We start from the raw sequence: 11,162 nt of genomic DNA on the forward strand, positions 1-11,162 counted from the left end.
ATTTTGGAGCATCCTGAAGGATTTTTGATGTTCTAGACGAAAATCAAATCACACCCAAAACCATCACCTGATCCTTCCCAACCCCCAAAATCGATCAAGACTTCAAAATAGATACTTGACATGTACTAGAAAAAGATACTCCTAATCAAGATCTATCATTATAGATATAGATGAGTCATTTTGGAGCATCCTGAAGGATTTTTGATGTTCTAGACGAAAATCAAATCACACCCAAAACCATCACCTGATCCTTCCCAACCCCCAAAATCGATCAAGACTTCAAAATAGATACTTGACATGTACTAGAAAAAGATACTCCTAATCAAGATCTATCATTATAGATATAGATGAGTCATTTTGGAGCATCCTGAAGGATTTTTGATGTTCTAGACGAAAATCAAATCACACCCAAAACCATCACCTGATCCTTCCCAACCCCCAAAATCGATCAAGACTTCAAAATAGATACTTGACATGTACTAGAAAAAGATACTCCTAATCAAGATCTATCATTATAGATATAGATGAGTCATTTTGGAGCATCCTGAAGGATTTTTGATGTTCTAGACGAAAATCAAATCACACCCAAAACCATCACCTGATCCTTCCCAACCCCCAAAATCGATCAAGACTTCAAAATAGATACTTGACATGTACTAGAAAAAGATACTCCTAATCAAGATCTATAATTATAGATATAGATGAGTCATTTTGGAGCATCCTGAAGGATTTTTGATGTTCTAGACGAAAATCAAATCACACCCAAAACCATCACCTGATCCTTCCCAACCCCCAAAATCGATCAAGACTTCAAAATAGATACTTGACATGTACTAGAAAAAGATACTCCTAATCAAGATCTATCATTATAGATATAGATGAGTCATTTTGGAGCATCCTGAAGGATTTTTGATGTTTTAGACGAAAATCAAATCACACCCAAAACCATCACCTGATCCTTCCCAACCCCCAAAATCGATCAAGACTTCAAAATAGATACTTGACATGTACTAGAAAAAGATACTCCTAATCAAGATCTATCATTATAGATATAGATGAGTCATTTTGGAGCATCCTGAAGGATTTTTGATGTTCTAGACGAAAATCAAATCACACCCAAAACCATCACCTGATCCTTCCCAACCCCCAAAATCGATCAAGACTTCAAAATAGATACTTGACATGTATTAGAAAAAGATACTCCTAATCAAGATCTATCATTATAGATATAGATGAGTCATTTTGGAGCATCCTGAAGGATTTTTGATGTTCTAGACGAAAATCAAATCACACCCAAAACCATCACCTGATCTTTCCCAACCCCCAAAATCGATCAAGACTTCAAAATAGATACTTGACATGTACTAGAAAAAGATACTCCTAATCAAGATCTATCATTATAGATATAGATGAGTCATTTTGGAGCATCCTGAAGGATTTTTGATGTTCTAGACGAAAATCAAATCACACCCAAAACCATCACCTGATCCTTCCCAACCCCCAAAATCGATCAAGACTTCAAAATAGATACTTGACATGTACTAGAAAAAGATACTCCTAATCAAGATCTATCATTATAGATATAGATGAGTCATTTTGGAGCATCCTGAAGGATTTTTGATGTTCTAGACGAAAATCAAATCACACCCAAAACCATCACCTGATCCTTCCCAACCCCCAAAATCGATCAAGACTTCAAAATAGATACTTGACATGTACTAGAAAAAGATACTCCTAATCAAGATCTATCATTATAGATATAGATGAGTCATTTTGGAGCATCCTGAAGGATTTTTGATGTTCTAGACGAAAATCAAATCACACCCAAAACCATCACCTGATCCTTCCCAACCCCCAAAATCAATCAAGACTTCAAAATAGATACTTGACATGTACTAGAAAAAGATACTCCTAATCAAGATCTATCATTATAGATATAGATGAGTCATTTTGGAGCATCCTGAAGGATTTTTGATGTTCTAGACGAAAATCAAATCACACCCAAAACCATCACCTGATCCTTCCCAACCCCCAAAATCGATCAAGACTTCAAAATAGATACTTGACATGTACTAGAAAAAGATACTCCTAATCAAGATCTATCATTATAGATATAGATGAGTCATTTTGGAGCATCCTGAAGGATTTTTGATGTTCTAGACGAAAATCAAATCACACCCAAAACCATCACCTGATCCTTCCCAACCCCCAAAATCGATCAAGACTTCAAAATAGATACTTGACATGTACTAGAAAAAGATACTCCTAATCAAGATCTATCATTATAGATATAGATGAGTCATTTTGGAGCATCCTGAAGGATTTTTGATGTTCTAGACGAAAATCAAATCACACCCAAAACCATCACCTGATCCTTCCCAACCCCCAAAATCGATCAAGACTTCAAAATAGATACTTGACATGTACTAGAAAAAGATACTCCTAATCAAGATCTATCATTATAGATATAGATGAGTCATTTTGGAGCATCCTGAAGGATTTTTGATGTTCTAGACGAAAATCAAATCACACCCAAAACCATCACCTGATCCTTCCCAACCCCCAAAATCGATCAAGACTTCAAAATAGATACTTGACATGTACTAGAAAAAGATACTCCTAATCAAGATCTATCATTATAGATATAGATGAGTCATTTTGGAGCATCCTGAAGGATTTTTGATGTTCTAGACGAAAATCAAATCACACCCAAAACCATCACCTGATCCTTCCCAACCCCCAAAATCGATCAAGACTTCAAAATAGATACTTGACATGTACTAGAAAAAGATACTCCTAATCAAGATCTATAATTATAGATATAGATGAGTCATTTTGGAGCATCCTGAAGGATTTTTGATGTTCTAGACGAAAATCAAATCACACCCAAAACCATCACCTGATCCTTCCCAACCCCCAAAATCGATCAAGACTTCAAAATAGATACTTGACATGTACTAGAAAAAGATACTCCTAATCAAGATCTATCATTATAGATATAGATGAGTCATTTTGGAGCATCCTGAAGGATTTTTGATGTTCTAGACGAAAATCAAATCACACCCAAAACCATCACCTGATCCTTCCCAACCCCCAAAATCGATCAAGACTTCAAAATAGATACTTGACATGTACTAGAAAAAGATACTCCTAATCAAGATCTATCATTATAGATATAGATGAGTCATTTTGGAGCATCCTGAAGGATTTTTGATGTTTTAGACGAAAATCAAATCACACCCAAAACCATCACCTGATCCTTCCCAACCCCCAAAATCGATCAAGACTTCAAAATAGATACTTGACATGTACTAGAAAAAGATACTCCTAATCAAGATCTATCATTATAGATATAGATGAGTCATTTTGGAGCATCCTGAAGGATTTTTGATGTTCTAGACGAAAATCAAATCACACCCAAAACCATCACCTGATCCTTCCCAACCCCCAAAATCGATCAAGACTTCAAAATAGATACTTGACATGTACTAGAAAAAGATACTCCTAATCAAGATCTATCATTATAGATATAGATGAGTCATTTTGGAGCATCCTGAAGGATTTTTGATGTTCTAGACGAAAATCAAATCACACCCAAAACCATCACCTGATCCTTCCCAACCCCCAAAATCGATCAAGACTTCAAAATAGATACTTGACATGTACTAGAAAAAGATACTCCTAATCAAGATCTATCATTATAGATATAGATGAGTCATTTTGGAGCATCCTGAAGGATTTTTGATGTTCTAGACGAAAATCAAATCACACCCAAAACCATCACCTGATCCTTCCCAACCCCCAAAATCGATCAAGACTTCAAAATAGATACTTGACATGTACTAGAAAAAGATACTCCTAATCAAGATCTATCATTATAGATATAGATGAGTCATTTTGGAGCATCCTGAAGGATTTTTGATGTTCTAGACGAAAATCAAATCACACCCAAAACCATCACCTGATCCTTCCCAACCCCCAAAATCGATCAAGACTTCAAAATAGATACTTGACATGTACTAGAAAAAGATACTCCTAATCAAGATCTATAATTATAGATATAGATGAGTCATTTTGGAGCATCCTGAAGGATTTTTGATGTTCTAGACGAAAATCAAATCACACCCAAAACCATCACCTGATCCTTCCCAACCCCCAAAATCGATCAAGACTTCAAAATAGATACTTGACATGTACTAGAAAAAGATACTCCTAATCAAGATCTATCATTATAGATATAGATGAGTCATTTTGGAGCATCCTGAAGGATTTTTGATGTTCTAGACGAAAATCAAATCACACCCAAAACCATCACCTGATCCTTCCCAACCCCCAAAATCGATCAAGACTTCAAAATAGATACTTGACATGTACTAGAAAAAGATACTCCTAATCAAGATCTATCATTATAGATATAGATGAGTCATTTTGGAGCATCCTGAAGGATTTTTGATGTTCTAGACGAAAATCAAATCACACCCAAAACCATCACCTGATCCTTCCCAACCCCCAAAATCGATCAAGACTTCAAAATAGATACTTGACATGTACTAGAAAAAGATACTCCTAATCAAGATCTATCATTATAGATATAGATGAGTCATTTTGGAGCATCCTGAAGGATTTTTGATGTTCTAGACGAAAATCAAATCACACCCAAAACCATCACCTGATCCTTCCCAACCCCCAAAATCGATCAAGACTTCAAAATAGATACTTGACATGTACTAGAAAAAGATACTCCTAATCAAGATCTATCAATATAGATATAGATGAGTCATTTTGGAGCATCCTGAAGGATTTTTGATGTTCTAGACGAAAATCAAATCACACCCAAAACCATCACCTGATCCTTCCCAACCCCCAAAATCGATCAAGACTTCAAAATAGATACTTGACATGTACTAGAAAAAGATACTCCTAATCAAGATCTATCATTATAGATATAGATGAGTCATTTTGGAGCATCCTGAAGGATTTTTGATGTTCTAGACGAAAATCAAATCACACCCAAAACCATCACCTGATCCTTCCCAACCCCCAAAATCGATCAAGACTTCAAAATAGATACTTGACATGTACTAGAAAAAGATACTCCTAATCAAGATCTATAATTATAGATATAGATGAGTCATTTTGGAGCATCCTGAAGGATTTTTGATGTTCTAGACGAAAATCAAATCACACCCAAAACCATCACCTGATCCTTCCCAACCCCCAAAATCGATCAAGACTTCAAAATAGATACTTGACATGTACTAGAAAAAGATACTCCTAATCAAGATCTATCATTATAGATATAGATGAGTCATTTTGGAGCATCCTGAAGGATTTTTGATGTTCTAGACGAAAATCAAATCACACCCAAAACCATCACCTGATCCTTCCCAACCCCCAAAATCGATCAAGACTTCAAAATAGATACTTGACATGTACTAGAAAAAGATACTCCTAATAAAGATCTATCATTATGGATATAGATGAGTCATTTTGGAGCATCCTGAAGGATTTTTGATGTTCTAGACGAAAATCAAATCACACCCAAAACCATCACCTGATCCTTCCCAACCCCCAAAATCGATCAAGACTTCAAAATAGATACTTGACATGTACTAGAAAAAGATATTCCTAATCAAGATCTATCATTATAGATATAGATGAGTCATTTTGGAGCATCCTGAAGGATTTTTGATGTTCTAGACGAAAATCAAATCACACCCAAAACCATCACCTGATCCTTCCCAACCCCCAAAATCGATCAAGACTTCAAAATAGATACTTGACATGTACTAGAAAAAGATACTCCTAATCAAGATCTATCATTATAGATATAGATGAGTCATTTTGGAGCATCCTGAAGGATTTTTGATGTTCTAGACGAAAATCAAATCACACCCAAAACCATCACCTGATCCTTCCCAACCCCCAAAATCGATCAAGACTTCAAAATAGATACTTGACATGTACTAGAAAAAGATACTCCTAATCAAGATCTATCATTATAGATATAGATGAGTCATTTTGGAGCATCCTGAAGGATTTTTGATGTTCTAGACGAAAATAAAATCACACCCAAAACCATCACCTGATCCTTCCCAACCCCCAAAATCGATCAAGACTTCAAAATAGATACTTAACATGTACTAGAAAAAGATACTCCTAATCAAGATCTATCATTATAGATATAGATGAGTCATTTTGGAGCATCCTGAAGGATTTTTGATGTTCTAGACGAAAATCAAATCACACCCAAAACCATCACCTGATCCTTCCCAACCCCCAAAATCGATCAAGACTTCAAAATAGATACTTGACATGTACTAGAAAAAGATACTCCTAATCAAGATCTATCATTATAGATATAGATGAGTCATTTTGGAGCATCCTGAAGGATTTTTGATGTTCTAGACGAAAATCAAATCACACCCAAAACCATCACCTGATCCTTCCCAACCCCCAAAATCGATCAAGACTTCAAAATAGATACTTGACATGTACTAGAAAAAGATACTCCTAATCAAGATCTATCATTATAGATATAGATGAGTCATTTTGGAGCATCCTGAAGGATTTTTGATGTTCTAGACGAAAATCAAATCACACCCAAAGCCATCACCTGATCCTTCCCAACCCCCAAAATCGATCAAGACTTCAAAATAGATACTTGACATGTACTAGAAAAAGATACTCCTAATCAAGATCTATCATTATAGATATAGATGAGTCATTTTGGAGCATCCTGAAGGATTTTTGATGTTCTAGACGAAAATCAAATCACACCCAAAACCATCACCTGATCCTTGCCAACCCCCAAAATCGATCAAGACTTCAAAATAGATACTTGACATGTACTAGAAAAAGATACTCCTAATCAAGATCTATCATTATAGATATAGATGAGTCATTTTGGAGCATCCTGAAGGATTTTTGATGTTCTAGACGAAAATCAAATCACACCCAAAACCATCACCTGATCCTTCCCAACCCCCAAAATCGATCAAGACTTCAAAATAGATACTTGACATGTACTAGAAAAAAATACTCCTAATCAAGATCTATCATTATAGATATAGATGAGTCATTTTGGAGCATCCTGAAGGATTTTTGATGTTCTAGACGAAAATCAAATCACACCCAAAACCATCACCTGATCCTTCCCAACCCCCAAAATCGATCAAGACTTCAAAATAGATACTTGACATGTACTAGAAAAAGATACTCCTAATCAAGATCTATCATTATAGATATAGATGAGTCATTTTGGAGCATCCTGAAGGATTTTTGATGTTCTAGACGAAAATCAAATCACACCCAAAACCATCACCTGATCCTTCCCAACCCCCAAAATCGATCAAGACTTCAAAATAGATACTTGACATGTACTAGAAAAAGATACTCCTAATCAAGATCTATCATTATAGATATAGATGAGTCATTTTGGAGCATCCTGAAGGATTTTTGATGTTCTAGACGAAAATCAAATCACACCCAAAACCATCACCTGATCCTTCCCAACCCCCAAAATCGATCAAGACTTCAAAATAGATACTTGACATGTACTAGAAAAAGATACTCCTAATCAAGATCTATCATTATAGATATAGATGAGTCATTTTGGAGCATCCTGAAGGATTTTTGATGTTCTAGACGAAAATCAAATCACACCCAAAACCATCACCTGATCCTTCCCAACCCCCAAAATCGATCAAGACTTCAAAATAGATACTTGACATGCAATAGAAAAAGATACTCCTAATCAAGATCTATCATTATAGATATAGATGAGTCATTTTGGAGCATCCTGAAGGATTTTTGATGTTCTAGACGAAAATCAAATCACACCCAAAACCATCACCTGATCCTTCCCAACCCCCAAAATCGATCAAGACTTCAAAATAGATACTTGACATGTACTAGAAAAAGATACTCCTAATCAAGATCTATCATTATAGATATAGATGAGTCATTTTGGAGCATCCTGAAGGATTTTTGATGTTCTAGACGAAAATCAAATCACACCCAAAACCATCACCTGATCCTTCCCAACCCCCAAAATCGATCAAGACTTCAAAATAGATACTTGACATGTACTAGAAAAAGATACTCCTAATCAAGATCTATCATTATAGATATAGATGAGTCATTTTGGAGCATCCTGAAGGATTTTTGATGTTCTAGACGAAAATCAAATCACACCCAAAACCATCACCTGATCCTTCCCAACCCCCAAAATCGATCAAGACTTCAAAATAGATACTTGACATGTACTAGAAAAAGATACTCCTAATCAAGATCTATCATTATAGATATAGATGAGTCATTTTGGAGCATCCTGAAGGATTTTTGATGTTCTAGACGAAAATCAAATCACACCCAAAACCATCACCTGATCCTTCCCAACCCCCAAAATCGATCAAGACTTCAAAATAGATACTTGACATGTACTAGAAAAAGATACTCCTAATCAAGATCTATCATTATAGATATAGATGAGTCATTTTGGAGCATCCTGAAGGATTTTTGATGTTCTAGACGAAAATCAAATCACACCCAAAACCATCACCTGATCCTTCCCAACCCCCAAAATCGATCAAGACTTCAAAATAGATACTTGACATGTACTAGAAAAAGATACTCCTAATCAAGATCTATCATTATAGATATAGATGAGTCATTTTGGAGCATCCTGAAGGATTTTTGATGTTCTAGACGAAAATCAAATCACACCCAAAACCATCACCTGATCCTTCCCAACCCCCAAAATCGATCAAGACTTCAAAATAGATACTTGACATGCAATAGAAAAAGATACTCCTAATCAAGATCTATCATTATAGATATAGATGAGTCATTTTGGAGCATCCTGAAGGATTTTTGATGTTCTAGACGAAAATCAAATCACACCCAAAACCATCACCTGATCCTTCCCAACCCCCAAAATCGATCAAGACTTCAAAATAGATACTTGACATGTACTAGAAAAAGATACTCCTAATCAAGATCTATCATTATAGATATAGATGAGTCATTTTGGAGCATCCTGAAGGATTTTTGATGTTCTAGACGAAAATCAAATCACACCCAAAACCATCACCTGATCCTTCCCAACCCCCAAAATCGATCAAGACTTCAAAATAGATACTTGACATGTACTAGAAAAAGATACTCCTAATAAAGATCTATCATTATGGATATAGATGAGTCATTTTGGAGCATCCTGAAGGATTTTTGATGTTCTAGACGAAAATCAAATCACACCCAAAACCATCACCTGATCCTTCCCAACCCCCAAAATCGATCAAGACTTCAAAATAGATACTTGACATGTACTAGAAAAAGATATTCCTAATCAAGATCTATCATTATAGATATAGATGAGTCATTTTGGAGCATCCTGAAGGATTTTTGATGTTCTAGACGAAAATCAAATCACACCCAAAACCATCACCTGATCCTTCCCAACCCCCAAAATCGATCAAGACTTCAAAATAGATACTTGACATGTACTAGAAAAAGATACTCCTAATCAAGATCTATCATTATAGATATAGATGAGTCATTTTGGAGCATCCTGAAGGATTTTTGATGTTCTAGACGAAAATCAAATCACACCCAAAACCATCACCTGATCCTTCCCAACCCCCAAAATCGATCAAGACTTCAAAATAGATACTTGACATGTACTAGAAAAAGATACTCCTAATCAAGATCTATCATTATAGATATAGATGAGTCATTTTGGAGCATCCTGAAGGATTTTTGATGTTCTAGACGAAAATAAAATCACACCCAAAACCATCACCTGATCCTTCCCAACCCCCAAAATCGATCAAGACTTCAAAATAGATACTTGACATGTACTAGAAAAAGATACTCCTAATCAAGATCTATCATTATAGATATAGATGAGTCATTTTGGAGCATCCTGAAGGATTTTTGATGTTCTAGACGAAAATCAAATCACACCCAAAACCATCACCTGATCCTTCCCAACCCCCAAAATCGATCAAGACTTCAAAATAGATACTTGACATGTACTAGAAAAAGATACTCCTAATCAAGATCTATCATTATAGATATAGATGAGTCATTTTGGAGCATCCTGAAGGATTTTTGATGTTCTAGACGAAAATCAAATCACACCCAAAACCATCACCTGATCCTTCCCAACCCCCAAAATCGATCAAGACTTCAAAATAGATACTTGACATGTACTAGAAAAAGATACTCCTAATCAAGATCTATCATTATAGATATAGATGAGTCATTTTGGAGCATCCTGAAGGATTTTTGATGTTCTAGACGAAAATCAAATCACACCCAAAGCCATCACCTGATCCTTCCCAACCCCCAAAATCGATCAAGACTTCAAAATAGATACTTGACATGTACTAGAAAAAGATACTCCTAATCAAGATCTATCATTATAGATATAGATGAGTCATTTTGGAGCATCCTGAAGGATTTTTGATGTTCTAGACGAAAATCAAATCACACCCAAAACCATCACCTGATCCTTGCCAACCCCCAAAATCGATCAAGACTTCAAAATAGATACTTGACATGTACTAGAAAAAGATACTCCTAATCAAGATCTATCATTATAGATATAGATGAGTCATTTTGGAGCATCCTGAAGGATTTTTGATGTTCTAGACGAAAATCAAATCACACCCAAAACCATCACCTGATCCTTCCCAACCCCCAAAATCGATCAAGACTTCAAAATAGATACTTGACATGTACTAGAAAAAAATACTCCTAATCAAGATCTATCATTATAGATATAGATGAGTCATTTTGGAGCATCCTGAAGGATTTTTGATGTTCTAGACGAAAATCAAATCACACCCAAAACCATCACCTGATCCTTCCCAACCCCCAAAATCGATCAAGACTTCAAAATAGATACTTGACATGTACTAGAAAAAGATACTCCTAATCAAGATCTATCATTATAGATATAGATGAGTCATTTTGGAGCATCCTGAAGGATTTTTGATGTTCTAGACGAAAATCAAATCACACCCAAAACCATCACCTGATCCTTCCCAACCCCCAAAATCGATCAAGACTTCAAAATAGATACTTGACATGTACTAGAAAAAGATACTCCTAATCAAGATCTATCATTATAGATATAGATGAGTCATTTTGGAGCA

The sequence above is a fragment of the Eupeodes corollae genome, unplaced genomic scaffold (assembly GCF_945859685.1).
Source record: "Eupeodes corollae unplaced genomic scaffold, idEupCoro1.1 scaffold_119, whole genome shotgun sequence".
NCBI lineage: Eukaryota > Metazoa > Arthropoda > Insecta > Diptera > Syrphidae > Eupeodes > Eupeodes corollae.